Source organism: Panthera tigris, chromosome C1 (assembly GCF_018350195.1).
Source record: "Panthera tigris isolate Pti1 chromosome C1, P.tigris_Pti1_mat1.1, whole genome shotgun sequence".
NCBI classification, from domain to species: domain Eukaryota; kingdom Metazoa; phylum Chordata; class Mammalia; order Carnivora; family Felidae; genus Panthera; species Panthera tigris.
This window is the reverse complement of record NC_056667.1, coordinates 29,646,773-29,666,273: the sequence shown is the minus strand read 5'-3', so window position 1 is coordinate 29,666,273 and position 19,501 is coordinate 29,646,773. Positions and strand designations below refer to the sequence as shown.

General features: G+C 47.6%; 1 long non-coding RNA gene across 1 annotated transcript; it reads left to right on the top strand.

The window, feature by feature from the left end:
* Nucleotides 1-14,497: 14,497 nt before the first annotated feature.
* LOC122241221 lies at nucleotides 14,498-18,515 on the top strand. The gene is made up of 3 exons (XR_006221251.1): nucleotides 14,498-14,829; nucleotides 18,179-18,219; nucleotides 18,332-18,515. It is a non-coding gene; the product is annotated as an uncharacterized LOC122241221 (long non-coding RNA).
* The last annotated feature ends 986 nt before the right edge of the window (nucleotides 18,516-19,501 follow it).

Below are 19,501 nucleotides of genomic sequence, written 5' to 3'. Positions count from 1 at the left end.
CATGGTCTCATGACTAGTCTCCTGCCTCTAGACTCCCTTCTGCTCGCTCTGCTATCCCTCCTGCCCACTGACTTGTATGTAGCCTACTGAATTTCAACTCTGATCATGTCACACCCTTTCTCACAAACCTGTCATGTGCAAACCTCTCAAGCCTTTCCATGGGGTAGAAGATGATGCACCCTCCATTCAATCCACAAGCATCATGGTGGTGGTCATGGTGAGGGTCTTACTGGTGGTCATGGTGGCAGAGAGCACACTCGTGTCAGGTGCTCCTGGGGCCCTGGCCACAAAGTACAGATATAGTTTAGTTTACTTGCAGTAAGGAAAATCAAGCACACTGTTAAGTGAAATCGATCAACTGGAAATGTTGACGTATCATTAGATTGTCATTGAGTGAAATAAACCAATCAGTCATCAAGCGTGTTTCATAGAAAATGTAAGAGACTAGATTGGGTGATTTATCCATTCAAGAATTGTTTGCTGAGCCAAGCACCATGCTAAGGAGCTGGGCATACAACAATATGGTAGTCACAGCCCCTGCTCTCATGCAGTTTGCAATTTATTACATGGGATGTTTGCAAGAAATTATAGTGATGTGTGAGGATTGTTATGATGTAGAAAGGCCCAAGTGCTTTGGATGCCCATGGCAGAGACAGTGTCTAAAGCCTTACCAGCTTGACTTTCCATCATTAGGGGATCAAATCTATAAGCATACACAGATGTGGAAAGGAGACACATGTTGAAGGGCCCCAGCCCCCAAGAGAAGTAGAAGGAAATAGCATTAGTGAGTAGGAACAGAATTAGGAGGGCAAAGGCAAGAAAAGATCTGACGTGTCCGCGGATAGATGGGGAAACAGGATGACACTCATCCTTCACGGGAAGAAAAAGGCACCAAAGAATTATCATTGGCTTTTGAGATCCTTTACTGATTCCTTGCAATGGAAATAAAACACTCACATTTTCCAGATAATGGTTAACAGTGGGCGTTAGTGTGATGCAGTTCTTCTGTGGTGGCAGTGATGAGGAGCCTCTCACATTTCCAAAGCTTGGGAGTGTAACTGACCAGCGTCTCCATTGCTGAGCTCTGAAATCCTTGGTGCATGTGCCTGAAGGTCATGCTTCCTGTGTCAGTCCCCAGCTGCTGACAGAGCATGGCAGGGCTACTAAGGCAGGCTTGTTCTGAGGAGATCTAGGGCCCTTCTGATGGGTGACTTCCCACTTCCTTTTTTTTTTTTTTAAGTTTATTTATTTCATTTTTGAGAGAGAGGAAGAGAAAGGGAGAGAGAGAGAGAGCAGGAGAGGGGAGGGTCAGAGAGAGGCAGAGAATCCAGAGAATCAGGCTCCTCCCTGTCAGCACAGAGCCCAGTGAAGGGCTTGATCTCACGAACTGCAAGATCATGACCTGAGCTGAAACCAAGAGTCAGACGCTTAACTGAGCCACCCAGGTGCCCCAACTTCCCACTTTCTTTCACTTTCTTCTCCTAATGGGTTTTTGCACTTCTAATCTCAGAGGACCCACACTAACACACCTTCCCAAGAATGTTCCTGAGGAAATGAATAGATGTTTCTTAAACCATCGGTGCTGTGATGGTGGGCTCAGCAGGGGAGGGGCGCCAGGCCAGGCCATGTGGCATGGCCTCACACACATCCTGGTTCAAAGCTCGGCTCTTCCACTTAGGGCTGTGGGACCTGGGGCAAGTTACTTAATCTCTGCTACTCTCCATTTCCTCGTCTGTGAAATGGGATACTCATTTCTTCCTCACAGGCTTTAATTGGGTGGGAATAATTGAGGAAACGCATGCAAAGTCTTACCACGGTAACTGGCACATAGTTGGGCTGGCTGCTAAGGGCTTCATCCCCTTTCTCCTTCATCCTCGCCCCTGAGTGCATTGGTCCTCTTTCATTTATGGCTCCTTGATGCACCACCTTTTAATAGGGCTTCATGGAGGCCCTACTTCTCCAAGAAGCCCTGACTACAACAGCTCCAGGGTTGAGATCTTTTGCCTCATCTTCTGACCTCCTGTTAGTGTCCCTTTTGTGGTTCTGATTGTGCTGGACCCTATATGGTTTGCAGGGGGTCTTTCTCACTCCCCTTTTCTAGGAGCCACTCTTCCTCCATCCATGTAATTATTATGGGAGCCATGCTGGTGCTTTGTAATTCTATGCCCTGGTTACAGTTTGTTGTTCCCTGGGTTCTGAAATGAGCCATCAGTGCCTTCCCTAGGAATTTTAGACTCAGGAGTGTCCTATTTGTCTCTCTGGGGGCAGCTAAGGCCATCACATCTCAAGCTGTGAAGATATTGGCAGCCCAGCCATGTGCTCCATTGCATGGAAGGAGAAAGCCAGGCCACAAGGCACTGCCACACACGAGGGGGAGAGATTGGGATGGAGAGAGGTCTGGCAGCATTGAAGTCCCTGGTTCTGACTGTTCTACAGGTTCTGAGAGACACTCCAACATTCTCCTAACCAGTACCCTCCTTGCATAAGCTAGTTGGAGTAGGGCATCTGTCACTCACAGAACTAGGGTTCTGAGTAATCAAAGTGTTATTTTGTTCCATGTGTCTATCCTGCCTTCCCGCCTTGACTGTGGGCCTCTCAGGGAGCAGAGACCATTCCCCTCACTCTGCCTCTGCCCCCCGTGCCCGGAATAGTGCCTGGCCCCTGCAGCTGCTCCAGACAGATGTGCAGTTGACAAGAAGGCTAAATCAAATATTGTGCTCATGGAAGGTTTCTATATATTCTGTGCATGATGTCACAGGACCACTTTAAATCTATGCTCAAAATTCTGGCTTATATGTGCTAAAAATGTTCGGCGGCAGGGACTGTGGACCCTTTTGGAGAAGAGCTCCTGGCAGGTATTTTGTAAGAGGCATGGTGGAGTTTTAAGTTGATGGGGGTTGCTAGGAGAATCACTGTGCCTGAGATGAAGCGATGTCGCTACCCGCCCCACCCTCAGCTCCACTGCTCCTCTTTCCTTCCCTGTTCCACCAGGCAGCCTGTTTTAAAAATGCAGGCACGAGGAGGGCACCAAGGCCTCAACCTGCCCGTCTGTGGTTGTAGATGCACAGAGGGTTGGATTTGTTCTCAAGGCTCTTTGCACACATTATTCCATTTGACTCCTGATTAAGGTGAAAAACCCAGGAGGGCAGAAATTTTCGTATTTCATGCACAACCTAGAACAGGCTGGCCTTTTTGGTAAACGTTAGGAATTCAGGTTCTGCTAATATTTGTTACAAGCCTCCATGAGCCGGGACTGAGGGCTTTCTCACACGCTCTCTCATTTCGCCCAGAAATCCCATGACCCAGGACTTGGGATCCCCATTTTACAAATAAGCAAGAAGACGCAGAGAGGTCAAGAAACTCGTGTTGCGTCGCACACCTAGCTGGTCAGTGGCTGAGCTAGAACTTGACTCCATGTTCAGTTCTGTTTTCTGTCATAACATGTGGGATAATAGACAATGGACAAGCCTCAGGGGTGAGCTGTTCTTTCTAAAAGAAGAGAGTGGAAAATGATTCCCTCAAATTGGGGAAAAATTAGTCCCCAGTGGGGTTTCTCTTCTTGATTCTGCAACAGAAGCAGGGCTGGGACTTGGGTGAGAGGACTGGACATTCACCTGGATGTAAAATGTAAGGGGATGCTGAAAAACTCACCATTGAGGTACACAATATTTCAATACAGTATTTTAAAAAGTCAAAATCGATGAAATCTGTGATGAATGAGATTTTAGTTAAAGATGGGCTCTGTTGATGGGGCCAGGACCAGGGTGTGGTGGATGGGACAGACCAGGTGAGTGTGGGGTTAGACCTTGGAGGGAAGGTCCAAGGACAGAAGACTCTGCTTTGGGTTCACCAGGAGCCATTTGTCTTCCTCCTTGGCTTATAGATGACAACATGTTTCATTCTCCTTTGCAGTTAGGTGTGGCCATGTGACCAAATTCTAGTGGAAAGTCAGTGGAATTGATGTGAGTGAGTCACTCCAGACCTGGCCACGGAAAACTCCCACATTTGATTCTCCGTATGCTCTTCCAGCTCAATACCCACGAACATGGGGACCTCAGAAGCCAAAGGTTGAATGTGACAGAGTCACCAGATAAAAATAACCCAGAAAGTGGGGTCACTGGTCACTAGGAAAACAGCCCAATGGTCAGATCAAGACCCCCTTTCCGGACCTGAAGAGAATTAGAAAAAACTTATATTGTATTAATGCACTAAGAACTGGGGGGAGGGGGGGGGAGAGGGTTATTCTCCAGCAGCTAGCATTGCCTCAACTGATATATAATCCAGTACCAGAGTGGGATAGTGCTGTGACAAAAACCTAAAATATCAGATGTTGCCTTGGTGGTCAGGTGGCATGAAGCAAGGAAGTGAATCTCGGAGGCTGGAGATATGGAGACCCAGGATGTGCAGGCGCAAAACCTTTGGTACAACCGTTACATTGTGAGAAATTGGAAGGCAGACTATGTGCCTAATGGGCCTGAGGCTCTAGGGGACTCAGCTGGCAAGAGTCAAAGCGATAACATGCTGGATTTTACTCTCTGCTTTTGGCAACGTGCTACAAGAAAGAGATAGACTTGAGACAGATTTGGCTGAGTAGCCTTGAAACAACTCCTGAGTCCCCGAACGTGCATGAGAAGGCTGCTCTAGAAGGTGCACAGCCTTGAGGGAGGGAATGGTCTCTGCCACCTGCTTCAGATGTGGCCACGGAAGATGGTGGGCCAGGAAGGGTCTCTGAGAGCCTGGAGACAGGAGCCACAAACAAATAATGAATGTGGATGATCCTCCCAGAGGACAGAGCCAGCACCTGGTTTATGACATTTCCCCATCTTGAGGGTGGACACACCTCTACTTGCTCCTCTAAAGTCTGGTGGCAGAGTGTTTATCTGGGCCTTTCCCACCTCCCCTCTTGGTGGGCTGTGTGCCATTCGACGCTGGGGTGGTGCGGAACGTGTTGGTGAGATTGGCGTTGCACATTCCATGAGCAAACAGTATAACCTTTCCTGGAACACGGCACCAACCAGGCGGCTTTCAAGTGCCTGTGGTCTTTAGCCCAGTAATTCTACGTGTAGCAATCTGTTCCAAGGAAACAGTCCGATGTGTTAAGATGTATCAAGATTTAAGCACAAAGATATCCAACGCAGTGTTATTTAAATAGTAAAAAATGTGGAGACTACATAAATATCCAACAGTGCATTAAATAAATGATTTAGTAAATGTATCGGATATTTTATAGCATAGAATATTACTCACCCATTAACCTTTTTTGTATATGAAAAGTTTTTCATGACTTGAGAAAAGCTTATCGTGCAAAATTATACATAAATAAACATTGCAGCTCAGGAAAGACATGCGCACAGAAAAAAACTGGAAAAGGAATCTGTTAATATGTTTGTGGTGATTTTATAGGGAATTGTAGGGTTTATAGAGGCAATGTTGTAGAGTTTTCATTAATATACAGATTTGCCACAAAGGGTGTAGATGGCTTTTATAATTAGGGAAAAGAATCTCCCTTGAAAGAGAAAGAATTGATGATGTTATTAAAGCCTTCTTATTCCTGCTGCTCTTCTTTTTTTTTTTTAAGTTTTTAGTGTTTATTTATTTTTGAGAGAAAGAGAGAGGGAGAGACAGAATACGAAGCAGGCTACAGGCTCCGAGCCATCAGCACAGAGCCTGATGCAGGGCTCAAACTCACAGAACCGTGAGACCATGACCTGAGCCGAAGGCAGGCACTCGACCAACTGAGCCACCCAGGCGCCCCTGGCTGCTTTCCCTCTGATTGCAGCATTTGGCTTGATGAGCCAGGGACACCATGGGCCTGAGAAGCAGGAACCCTGACTTTTGGATTGAGTTGCTGGGTGAGCCTTAGCCTCGCTTGGGCCTGTTTTCCTATTTGTACAAAGAAGGGGCCGCATGGGATAATAGTGAGCTGGCCTTTCTGGTTCAAAAAGTCTGTATACAAATGTGCTGAATCACCCTCTACTTTATCATTCTTTGAGGTAAAACCAACCCTAAATCTTGGAGCCTGATAGACTTTGAAATTGGCCCTCATTTTAATTCTCAAGTTCTTAGCGTGAGAGCAACATTCAATATGGTTCTGAAATATCTCATGCAAAAAAGTGCCAGAGTCATAGACTGAAATATTTATTTGAATATAAATGAACTCAGATTTGCCAAAATACGTTCCCCCTGTTGTCATGGACACAAATGCCTGACTTTCTGATTTGCATTTCTGTTTTAATGGGTACAATATGTTTCAGCTCCTCCTTGGTGCTGGGATTGGATATGAGAAACTCACCCTTCTGTGAGCTCCCCAAAATGTCAGCCAGTGGGGAACTTTTGTGCCTCTAGTTCTGCTTCACTGAGCCAGCGGGAAGTAAGTTTGTGTCCCCACGGGGTCAGGACGGTGGCTCAGAAGACTCCTGGCCCCTCTCCCTGCCAGCTTCTCTGGGAGATACTAGCAGTGGATTCTAGAGAGGCCAGGGTGCCTTCCGCCTGCTGCCTCTCGTGATCTCTCTTCCTCCTGCCTCCTCGGAAGACCACCTTTGCAACTTGTTCTTGAATAGTGAGGGTTGTAGGAATTCTTGCACAGATATTCCTGGTCCCTGCCAACAATGTTCCTTTCTTGTGCTCCTTCTTGGTCCTAGGTCACCAACTGCCCTCCCTCTAAGCTCAGATCCTCAGACCCACATTCTCCCTTGCCTCTTCACCTCAACAAAGTCGCCAAATCTCCTGATTCTAATTCTACCCCCAGTCATTCCCCCTGCTCTCACTGAGCCTTGTTTTCCATGTGCCAGGGAGAAAAGTCTTTCTAAAATGCTAACGGGATCTTGGTATAATTTTTCTTAAAACCCTTTAGTGGTTTGACCCTGATGTTAGGAAAAAGTCCAAAATCCCTGCCATGGTTTTTGAAACACTGCCCTCTCTGGCTCCTTATCTCTCTTTTCAATCTCATCTTGCTGCATTCCAGGCACACTGGCCATCTTTGTGTGTCATGCTCCAAATCCCTCATGGCCTTTGCACAGGCTGTCGCCTCACATGGAGCTCTTTTGTCTTGCCCCCAAGAGGACACTTCTCAGTTTTCAGGTTTTACTTTAGATGTCTCTCATTCAGGGAAGTCTTCTCTGATATGCCCGATAGGTTATAGAGTCCTTAGATAAATGTTCAGGCATCCCCTGGACTTTTTGTCTATGGACTTGTCACAGTTGGAATTAAATACCGATCTCGTGTCTAACTTGTCTGCCAATCCCTAAGCTCAGTGATGGCTGGGATCAGGTTGGCGCAGTTCGCCATTATATCTCCAGCCCCCTGTGGAGTGTCAGGGACATTACTTGAATGAAAATGAGTTCTTTGGACTGGTTGTCAGAATAAATCTCTAAATCACAAATCTGACCCCATAAGCCCCCAACCCACAACAAAACCAAGTAACTCAAACTTATCCCAGGGCTTGTTGAAAAAAAAAAAAAAAAAAGGCAAAGTTCCCCAGCATCACACACATGGGCCACTGGAGTCAGACTCCCAGCCCATCTTCCCAGCCTCATTGCCTCACAAGCCTGCTGGACCCTGCACCTTCCAGGTACACCTGCCCCTTCAGAATCTTGTGACCCACACGTGGCTGCCATGCTCTGGTCTTGGTGCTTACTGCTGTATTCTTCTTTTCCCTTCTCTGTGGAGAACTTCAACATACCCTTCAAACCCAGCTTGGATGAAGGAACCAAGGCCTTCCCCTCCTCTGAGAAGCCTCTTCCACCCCCAACCAGCTGGTTCAGCCCTGCTGGGTTGTATTACTCATGTAGAAGCTTAGAGCCTGTGTAACCCTCTTGTGAGTTGAGTTGCTTTAGGACAGGAAGCCCATCTTATTCTCCTGTGGCACCTGTGACCAGGCCCACAGTGTGACAAGGGGACATCTTTTCTCCTCTCCCCATGCTTTCTCTCTGCTCCTGCCTCCCTTCGTGCCTGGAAGTGTCCCCTCTCCAACCCCTTCTTAACTGTGCCCTCCCACGGGAGATGTTGATAATCTGATGGGTCAGAGTAAGGACATTCTCTGGAACAAATTGCACTCGTGGGTGGCATGTCTGGATCTTAAAGGCAGGGATGGAGGCTCTGCCCCTCTTCCACCTGCGAAACCAGCCAGGCATGCAGCCCTGCCTCCTTCCTCTCTGATGAGAGAGGTGTCACATGGGGCCTGCTCTGAGGGTCTCACCATCCTAGGTTTGGAGGTTCAGGCCCCCCCCCGGCAAAGCTTTCCTCCTGGTCTCAGCTTTTTCCACAGAGCCCTGCATATAAGGGGGTGAGGGATAGACACTGGACCCATTACCAGTTGCCAGGAATAAAGGCTGCTTTGTTTCCTATGTGACTACGGTGCCTGATGTGTGTGCTTCACCAGCCAGGCCTCCGTGGCCCACGCTGACACCCTCATGTGGTCACTGAAATGCACGTCCCCAATTCAGAGTGCCTGGGTTCAAATCCTGGCTTGGCTACTTGTGGACTGAATGACTTTGGGCCAGGGGCCAGGCCTGCATTTCCTCATCTAAAGAATGGGGACATCCATGGTGTTCACCTGTGAGGGCTGTTGTGAAGATCAGGTGAGAGATTCTGATCATGATGCCTGGCACCCAGGAAGCACCGAGTGGCAAGGAGGGCACCCAGAAAGCACCAAGTGGCAAGGAGGGGCACCCAGGAAGCATCGAGTGGCAAGGAGGGGCACCCAGGAAGCACCGAGTGGCAAGGAGGGCTACCCAGGAAGCACCGAGTGGCAAGGAGGGGCACCCAGGAAGCACCGAGTGGCAAGGAGGGCTACCCAGGAAGCACCGAGTGGCAAGGAGGGGCACCCAGGAAGCACCGAGTGGCAAGGAGGGGCACCCAGGAAGCACCGAGTGGCAAGGAGGGCTACCCAGGAAGCACCGAGTGGCAAGGAGGGGCACCCAGGAAGCACCGAGTGGCAAGGAGGGGCACCCAGGAAGCACCGAGTGGCAAAGAGGGGCACCCAGGAAGCACCGAGTGGCAAGGAGGGCTACCCAGGAAGCACCGAGTGGCAAGGAGGGGCACCCAGGAAGCACCGAGTGGCAAGGAGGGGCACCCAGGAAGCACCGAGTGGCAAGGAGGGGCACCCAGGAAGCACCGAGTGGCAAGGAGGGCTACCCAGGAAGCACCGAGTGGCAAGGAGGGGCACCCAGGAAGCACCGAGTGGCAAGGAGGGGCACCCAGGAAGCACCAAGTGGCAAAGAGGGGCACTCAGGAAGCATCGAGTGGCAAGGAGGGGCGCTGGTAGGGTGCCGGAGTATAAGCTTTCCGAGGGCACGCATGTGCCAGGCTTGTTCGGGGCTGCATCTGTTGCTCCTGGAACCGAGCCTGACACATAGCAGGTGCTCGGTGAATGCCAGTTGTATGAATATTAGTGTTCCCGTTGTTAATAATGTGTGGGAGGCACTCTATAAAGCTTTTAAGATGAGTGAATGGATACATGAACGTCTCTCCAAAGCCAGCCTCTGGTACACAGGCTCACTGAAAGATATAAAAGAGTCTGTTTTAATAAAATCACACACTCCATGGGCATAGATCGGGGAAACCTCTCTACTTTGCGGTTATCTGAAATGTGGGCGGAATTCTCTAGTTTTGGACAGCACTGGCATTTTAGAACAGTCATGCGACGGGAATGATGTCCTTCATTCTTTCCTCAGGGGTTGTTGACCTCCTCCCTGTCTCAAGTTCTCTTCTGGGTCCGACAGACACAGATGGGCCTCAAGGAGCTCCAGGCTCACAGGTGAGGTTGTGGGCAGCACCTGGGGGACGCTGTGAGGTACCCCCCATGATCTGTGACTTCAGCTCCAGCTCCGTCCCTTTCTAGGTGAATCCCCTGAAGATTCCCCTTCCTCTCTCTGGAAATTTTATGGTGCGACTGGACTGGGTCCGTAGTGTTCCTTCCTGTGAGCAGAGGAATTCTTTGTTCTAGTGAAAATCCTGTGTGGAAAGTGAGGATAAAAACAGATGAAAGGGAGCTGATGTGGAAAGGAGAGGTGGGCTCCGTCCATTTGCTGGGTCCCTGCCCGCCCTTCTCCTACTCCCCCACCTCAGGCACACCAAGGGTGGGGACAAGGGCCCTCCAGCAGTATTCATGATTTCGTGAGGTAATGCAATGCAATGTAAGCAGGGTGTCCTGGAGGTTTTGTTATTTTTTGTTTTCTAAATCAATTTTTATTTATTATTTATTTATTTAATTTTTTATAATCGTTTTAAAGTTTGTTTATTTATTATTGATAGAGAGAGACAGAGAGCACAAGCTGGAGAAAGGCAGAGAGAGAGAGAGAGAGAGAGACAGAGAGAGAGAAACAAAGAATCTGAAGCAGGCTCCAGGCTCTGAGCTGTCCTCCCAGAGCTGGACAGAGGTGGCAGGGGGAGGGGGGAAGGGCCTCGAGCTCACCAACCCCGAGATCATAACCTGAGCCGAAGTCGAACGCTTAACTGATTGAGCCACCCAGGCACCCCTAAATAGATTTTTATTTTAAATTAGTTTTATTTATTTTTTTAAATATTTACTTGTATTTTTTTTTACTTTTATTTTTTGTTTTTTAAAAATTTACATCCAAATTAGTTAGCATATAGTGAAACAATGATTTCAGGAGTAGATTCCTTAGTGCCCCTTACCCATTCAGCCCATCCCCTTCCCACAACTCCTCCAGTAACCCTCAGTCTGTTCTCCATATTTATGAGTCTCTTTTGTTTTGTCCCCCTCCCTGTTTTTATATTATTTAAATGTTTATTTTTGTTTTTTTTTAAATTTTTTTTTCAACGTTTTTTATTTATTTTTGGGACAGAGAGAGACAGACAGAGCATGAACGGGGGAGGGGCAGAGAGAGGGAGACACAGAATCGGAAACAGGCTCCAGGCTCTGAGCCATCAGCCCAGAGCCCGACGCGGGGCTCGAACTCACGGACTGCGAGATCGTGACCTGGCTGAAGTCGGACGCTTAACCGACTGCGCCACCCAGGCGCCCCTAAATGTTTATTTTTGACAGAGAGAGAGAGAGAGAGAGCACAGGCATATGCACCCATGTGAGCAAGTGGGGGATGAGCAGAAAGAGGGAGACTGAGCTTTGGAGGTGAGGCGGGCTCTGCGCTGACAGGAGAGAGCCCAACACAGGACAGGGCTCGAACTCACTAACCAAGAGATCATGACCTGAGCCTAAGTCGGACGCTCAACTGACTGAGCCACCCAGTTGCCCTAAATTAGTTTTAGATTGAGAGAAAAAGTGTGAAGAGAGTACAGAGAGCTGCCATATAACCCACACCAAATTCCCCCTGTTATTAACTACTTATGTCAGTCTGGTACATCTATCACAATCCCAACCAATACTGATGTGTTGTTATTAACTAAAGTCCATACTTCATGAACACTTCCTTAGTTTTCCCCTAATGTCTTTCCTCTGTTCCTGGACCCCATGCAGGACACCACATTCCATCATGTGGATGATGAGGACACCAACTCATCATGGCTTCTCAGGGTCCTCATGGCTGGGATAGTTTCTTAGACTTCCCTCTTATTGATGATCTTGACAGTTTTGGGTAGAATGTCCCTTGGCTGGGATTAGTCTGGTATTTTTCTCATGATTAGCCTGGGGTTATGGATTTTTGGAGAAAGACCCCGGAGGTGAATGCCATCCTCTTCACATCACACCATATCAAGGATGTATCCGATCCATGTGACTCATCACTGCTTGATCAGCTGGGTGAGGCATGTTGGTTGGTTTCCCCACTGAAAAGTTGCTCTTTATCCCTACTTTCCATACTCTTTCCATACTCCGTACTCTTTGGAAGGACGCCCTAGGACCTGAAGGTGGAGAGTTATGGTCCACCTCGTTGAGGACAGAGGATCTACATAAATTATTTGGAATTCTTTGCATCAGACATTTGTCTCTTCTCCCCCTTTATTTATTGGTTCACTCATTTATCTTTGTATGGACTCATATATATTTATTTTATACTTTGGTTGTAGTCCAATACTATTTTATTTATTTGTTGATTAAATCATATCCAGAGGGTTTTGATTTCAGAAGGACTTGGGCACCGGCTGGTCCTGCCCCCAGAAGGAGCCTGTCGGTGGGGAGACAGAGTTTGGTGCAGGAGGAGGGATGGGGCTATTGGTTATGGAGGCCTCCACTCCATCTGTGCTCTGTGCTGGAGGAGGGTCCCTGGCAGCTGCTGCCGAGGATATTTTGGGGAGGTGGGAAAAGTGGAGGCAACCCCCACCCCTGCTCACCACCCTCGAAGAATCAGAAAAGAAGTAAAGAAGCTAAAGAAAAGCCGGCTTAGCTGGAGCCCACTCTCTGTTCTCCTGAGTGGTGTTGATGGTGGAAAGTAAAGGGCCCGCTACGTGCACTTACACCGTCTTCTGTCACTGTGTCACATGTTGACAACCCTGTTGTGTACACTGGGGCGCAAAGCAAAAGGAGAGGCTCAGTGATTTCACCTCCATGTGCAATTCAAAAGCAAGACCTCCTTAGTGGGAAGAAAACGGAAGTGGTGTGTGTGTGTGTGTGTGTGTGTATGCATGTGTGTATGTTAAGGCTGGTCCTGATGATTCATGGCATCTGCAGAGGGAACGGACCCCAGCACCAGCACGGGGATTTAGCTGCTCGAGAGGGGCTGTTGGGGGGCAGGAGACTTGAGTTCCAATCCCTGCCCCATTGTCAGCTTGCCAAGTGGCACTGGGCAGGATGCCCTAAGTCACACATCCCTGGGTCTTGGATTCCTTATCTGTGAAGCGTGGGTCTTAGGAGCAAAGAGAATATACCATCAGCAGCAAGGCCAGTGATAATACTGCTTTTATGAAGTTCTTACTGTGTAGTAGGTGCTACATTAGGTGCTCTCTACATGCATCATCTCATTTCGTCCCCACAACAAACCTGAGAGGGCAGTGCTATTCTCAATCGACGCAGATGAGGAAACAGGTTCAGGTATGGTGAGGCCAATAGATCAGGAAACGGTTGCCACTGGAAAGACAGGTTGGTACTCACAGTTACCAAGAGGAGGGAGCCACGCAGGGCCAGGGGAGGAAGCCCCAGGGCTGGTCAGGTAGAAGAGATCACAGTTGATGGCCGATCTGGGAATTGGATCTTCTCCCCAGAACTGGGATGCTTATGATTAAGAACACAGGTGCTGGTGCAGATTCCCTGGGCTGAGATGCTGTGCAACTCAGGCCATTTGCCTCAGCTTTCTGTGCCTCCACTCCCTCATCTGTAAACAGGATCAGTAATAGAATTTTCCAAGAGGACAGAGGCTCTGTCATCTGAGACATGGTCCTGGAAGGAAAACCTGTGCAGGGGAGCTGAGACAGCTTCAGGATACAGATGCATACAGTTCAAGCTCATTAATTCAGACTTCGGTGGTCTGCAGTCTAGGGTGATTTGAAGCCAGTAAAACCGGGATTCCTTTTCACTATTAATAAGAGTGTAAACAAGATTGGGGGGGAGGCGCGCAGGGAAACTAAGGTAGGCCATTGTTATCATAATATTGCAAGGGAATGTTAATTCACACAAGCAAACAAACTATTTTCAACTACTTTGAGGCTGCTGTTTACATATCAACAGTGTGCTAATTGCAGATGACTCCTCTCTTTCTCTGTGCTGCCTTGGGTCTATTCTGTTAGCTTTTGGTGGGAGCATTTTTTTACATTTGAAGACAGTTAGTTATCCTGCTTTTCTTTAAAAATACTCTGTAATTTGGACTCTTCTCTTCACCTCGCTATTTACTAACCATTGAGGATCCCCAGGATTGAGGTAGGGTTGCTCACAGGAGAGCGTTGCCTTGGAGAGAGGTGGGCAGGGGCTGATGGAGAGCTACAGAGAGCTCTGGGCATGGAGGTGCGTGAGCAAAGCCTTCTCAGAAGGGACCCTCGGCTTGGATCTTGAAGAGTGATGGGTCTGACTTGATCTGGGACCGATTGCTCAGCTCACACCCCTCTTACCTGTCTTGTGCACTTCACCTGTCTGTCCAGCCCCCCTTTCTTATTTGCCCTACCTTTCAGGTGCTCGGCTGCCAGATTAGATCCCCAGGGCCAACCCCCCTTGGAAGGCATCACCTCTTGGGGGATGGGGCTGGGCTGTGTGGGACCTGGGAAGCCCAACGAATTGCCCCTCTGAACTCATAGGACAAGACTTTAGGGCAGGAGGGTAGAGTAGTAGTTCTCAAATCTGGCTGCACATTAGAATCACCTGGGAAGCTTAAAAAATTTGTTTTGAATTCCCAGGTCCCACCCCAGATCAATTAATTCAGTAGGGTGGAGGGTCACAGCTGTAGAGTTTATTACTTACACTGCTTGAAGGAACGCTTGATCCCACTATATCTTACATGGCTGTCACACTCTTCTGTGTGTTTTCCTTGCCTCTCCCTCATTAACGAGCGTAACGAGTTCATTACTTCCATTAAGTCAGCCAACCTTTATTGAGTGTCTGCTTTATACCAGGCATGAAACCATAATTTGGAGATCCAAAGATGGATGGCGTAGTTCCTGCCCTCAGGACTTCGTAACTGGGGAGAGAGAAACATGCAATGAAAATGGTAACTCTGGTGTGGCCAATGCTGTCATGGAGGAGGGGCACCATTGTGCAGGAGCACAGAGGAGGCAGTGGAGGACTCAGCTTGGAGGGGATGGAGAACATTTCCTAGAAGATCTAATAACATCAACGGTGCACCTTGAAAAGAGAGTAGGAATTCTCCGGGCAGAGGGAACAGCATGTGCAAAAGCCGGGAAGTATGAGGCTGGGTTGTGCATTTATCCCTCTGTGTCAGACACCGCGTTGAGCACTTCACGTTCATGAACTCTTCCTAATCCCACAAGGTAAGAACTATTTTTACCTCTAGTTTACAAATTAGGAAACTGAGGCATAGGGAAGTCAGACAATGTGGCTAAAGTCCCACGGCTGGTGAGTAGAGAGGTTGAGATGGAAAACCAAGCTTCACCCAACCCCAGAGCAAGATCTAGGTAAGGAGGGTGGGAGGGGGTGGGGCAGGGCGGGCAACAGGGTGGGGGATGTGTGTGACAAGGATAGTCTCGAAATGGGACCTCACATTTATAGACTGTTTATGTAGTGCTTCATGATTTCTAAAACACATTTTCATTCCCTTGGTGCCCATCTGTTCCTGGTTGGACTGACTTTCCGGCACCACCACTCAGCCCCCCTAAAGCCAGATGAATGCAGGAAGGGCAGTCAGGGCTCTGGACCAGTGTCAGGGTGAGCGGAAACTCTGCGTGGGGGTCAGTGGTCTTGGAGCTCCCAGGCTAGACTGTGGGACTCTCTGTCTCTGACTGGGGAAGTGCTATGCTGTGATTGCCTGGGGCACAGAGGGCATAACTTGGTGACTTTAGGGATTCCTGCGGTCAAGGGTTAAAGACTGTCATTGATCTGAAGCAACACAGACAATTGTTTTGGTGCCACTTTTGGATCCCCATGAAATACCCACAGTTTCTCTGAGGTTGTCCATGGTTGTGATACTATATGTATATCTTTTCTAAGAATGACATTCTTGGGGCAGAGCTAAGAGATCGCTTTTAAAAAGCAAGAGCTCTGGCCTTTGAGTCAGTGGAGCTCGTCTTGCTCTTAGGGCAGTAGGTAAGTGACCTGCTCATAAGGCAGGAGGGGTAAGATGGTCTTACAGTACATAGGGTCAATCTGCTTCCTAGAACTTGGCTGGGGGGTCATTTGTAATTCCTGAGGCCAGTTTTGAGGGACAAGGACCACTTGGTATTACAACAGAACTCAGGTGGAAATCTATAATCACATATGTTACCCTGATGAAAGTGAAGACTTGTTTAAAACGCATATCTCTGAGAATCTTCTCTTGCAGAGACAAATGAAGTAGTTTGAGGAATAGGCTGAGTCTATGTTAAACACAAAGGGGATGAAATTAACTAAAGGGGAGGGGTGGGATTGATCCCATGCTTGAAGCCGTGAGTCTTGCTTGGTTTGACCTATCCATGACAACCTCTGATGTCTGTGAGGGGACACACCTCAGAATGCATCCTCTCTTCACAGGGCAATGAGGAAATGAGATTAGCAGATGTCATAGGAGGCATTAATGGGCAGTGGTTCTTATGCAGGGCTAGTCTATACAGCATCTGAGTAAGAACTACAAAAGGGAGCCCCTTCTGGAAGGAGGCAGCCTTGAGAGTGCCCGCTTGGCCAACAATGAGATGCTGGTTTCTCTTGTCTCCCTGCTCAGGTGGCCCAAATGCCTTTGTGGAAACCGTGTACCAGTTTCTGTGCCTAGCAGCCCTGTTGCAGGGGTCCTAAGGTTGAGGTTGGTTCTTTCTCTGTCTCTCTGCCTCAGTCTGCAACAAACATGTGGCTGGATAGGAGCAGCAGAAGCCAAGAGGAGGTGGAGTTTGGTTGCCAGCCAAAGACATCTCAGGACACTCTTCCCCCAGGTCTATCTGAGAAGCCATGGGCCTGAGAACTGAGCACCCCAAAAGACCTTCTTGAAAGCTCCCTCGGGCCTGACACTGGCAGTGTCACCAGGGAATCATTGGGAGGCATCTCTTGTGTGCCAGAGGATGTCTTAAGAGCCAGGTACTGAGCTGAGGAAGGACCACAGATTTTGTGGCTTAAAACAACACAAATTTATTCTCTTCTTGTTCCGGAAGTCAAAAGTCCAAAATGGGTTTTATTTGTTTAAAATCAAAGTGTTGGCAGGCCTGCGTTCCTTCTGGAGGCTCTTCAGGAGCATCCATTTCCTTGTATTCCTGGCTTCTAGAAGCCGTCTGTATTCTTTGGCTGGTGCCCCTTCCCTCCTCTTCCAAGTCGGCTACGTACAAGTAGTATTTTCACAGCTTTCTCTTTGATGCTGACCTTCCTGCCTCTCTCTTATAAGGATCCTTGTGATTAGTTGTAATTGTAACAACCTGGATAATCCAGGATTGTCTCTCCATCTCAAGATCCTTAACTAAGTCACATCTGCAAACTGCTCTCTGCCACATAAGATAACCTAGTCACAAATTCCCAGACATAGGACTAAAATGTGGACTTCTTTGGGGGCCATTATTCTGTCTACCATGGGACCTATATGTTTTGCCTTTTTTGGTTTGTTTGTTCACAATGTCTATGTCTCTGTCAGACTGTGAGCTTCTCGAGGATGAGAATTGTATAAAATTCATATCCTTGGCATGTATCACATTACTTAACACAGCAGCTGTTGGCAAATACTAGTTCTTTAACAAGTACATCCTGACTCTTCACCTTATGGGTAAGATCACTGAAGCCTAGACAGATGTGTGGCTTGTTTAAGGTTATACCGATCTAGCTGGGTTCAGAACCCAGGTCATCTGAGTCTTTCCACTTTCCTGTTCAAATAGACAATGGTCCAAAGTCTCAGTGTACGAGACAGCCTATCCTTCTCCATTAGGATGACATTGACATCCCTCCCAACACTGCTGCCTGGGGTTGTTTAGAAGGACGTTACCTGTCCATACAGAATGGAGCCTCTGTATGGCTTCTTACCATACAGAGTAAGAATCCTCCTCCTATGGATTTCTTCCATAAGAAAGAATCCAGGCTATGGAGCCTCTAAGACCTCGGTCTAATTCTGCTTCCACTTTATAGCAGCTAGCTATTGCTGTGTAACAAATCATCCCATAATGTAGTGACTTAAAACAACAATAATTTATAATTTCTCATTAGTTTATGGGTTGGTGGGGGTCCTGCTAATCTAGGCCTGACTCAATTAACCTTTGATAGGTTTGCTTGTGTCTGTGGTCATCTACTAGGTCAGCTGGGGGCTGGCTGGTCTGGGATGTCCTGAGCTGGGACAAACCAGCTTTGTTCCATGCAGTCTCTTATCCTCCAGTGGGTAAGCCAAGGCATGTAGTCATGGCTGTGGCAGGTTCGGAGAGAGAGAGAGAGAGAGAGAGAGAGAGGAAGGGCACCAGCTCACAACTGGTGCATCATCATTTTTGCTGTTTCCTCTTGACCAAAGCAAATCGGAGACTAGATTCAAAGGGTATGGAAATGTCTCCACTTCTTTATGGAAGGATCAGTGAAGTCTCATTGATACAGGGAGGGGTGGAAAATTAAGGACAACTGTATAGTTAATCTAGCTCATGCCTTGACCCCATGACAATAATAAGACCAGCAATTACTACTATTACTGTTTTTGTTACTGTTATTACATAATAATCATTCCTATGATTACAGTTACTACAAGGACTGGCAGAAAACCATGGTCCTGATAAGAGGTAACAGACACTGGCGTGATGTATCTCAGTTGGTGGGGACAGGGAGGAGGTCAAATCTTGGCCGTTTTTCAGGTTACTGAGCACCTATTACCTTTTCCTTCCATCTCATAAGGAGGTTACTATCATCAAGGATAAATATGAAAACAGCATTTAGAGGCAGCGTGGGACTTGAATTCAGAGGACCTGGATCCAAGAACTGGTTCTTCATCTTATTGGCTGTGAGAATTTGGCAAATTATGGTACCTCCCTGAATCTCAGTTTCTTTACCCATTAAATGGAGATAATAGTACATACTTCCCAAGCCTGTGATGTGAGGTGACTCAATTGTGATGGGTGAAGAAGAGCTTTGTGAGCAGGAAAACACTAGGCAAATATTCCATAATCAGTTCTTTCCTCTTTGTCTTCTGCATTTGTGCCCTCAGAGGCTCAGGCTGTCTCAGGATGATGAGCTTTAAGAAGCTGATGGAAGTTACTTGGCTCTCTGGCTGTCTGTGAGCAGGAAACTTACCTTAACTTGTGTGTTTTCCAGCAGTTATTCAAGCTGAAAAGTTTCATAAAAAGGGACAAACTCTGAATGTTCAACCTTCTAAAAATCAAAAGGGATGACTCACAGGTCATTAGCATCCCTGGAACACAGTGGCTTCTGTTTTATTGCTATTAAGTAGGATTTAGCTCTATTTTATTAAGGCAATTTCTACAATCATATGAGAGGTTAATGCATTTCACACATAATCCACTGCCTAGCTCACTAAATGCTGAACCCATTAAAGCCAAGCCATGCAGGGGAGGGTTTCAAGACAGAGTGACAAATTATGGGTGGTATGCAATGAGTGACTAAAAGTATCTGAGGTTTTTTTTTTTTCTCTTTAAAATTTGAAATGTGCTCTCCAGCAGGAAAATAAGAGGGCTGTCTTAGCAAAAATACTTAGGAGTTTGTTGCTGCAACTGGCAAGCTCTGGTGGGCATTGATGGACTGATGTCCAGGTGTTGAATGACTAAGAGAGCATCTTTTCAACAGTTCCCAGCCCCCTGGCCACTTAGGTCTTCTTTTATTATTTCCCTACATCCTGGGACCTGAAAGACAGTATTTGCCAGGAATCCTGCATGTATTAAGCAATAATGGACTGCCCCGCCCTCTGTACTTTCTGCATCGAAGACATAGCTGGTTGGTTGGAGTTTTGAGCAGTAGCAGTCACGGCTATCCATTATATGGATATCTGAAGCCTGGAGAAGGAGACAGGAGCCAGATCATGGAAAACTTTGCCAATTATTTTTAGAGTAA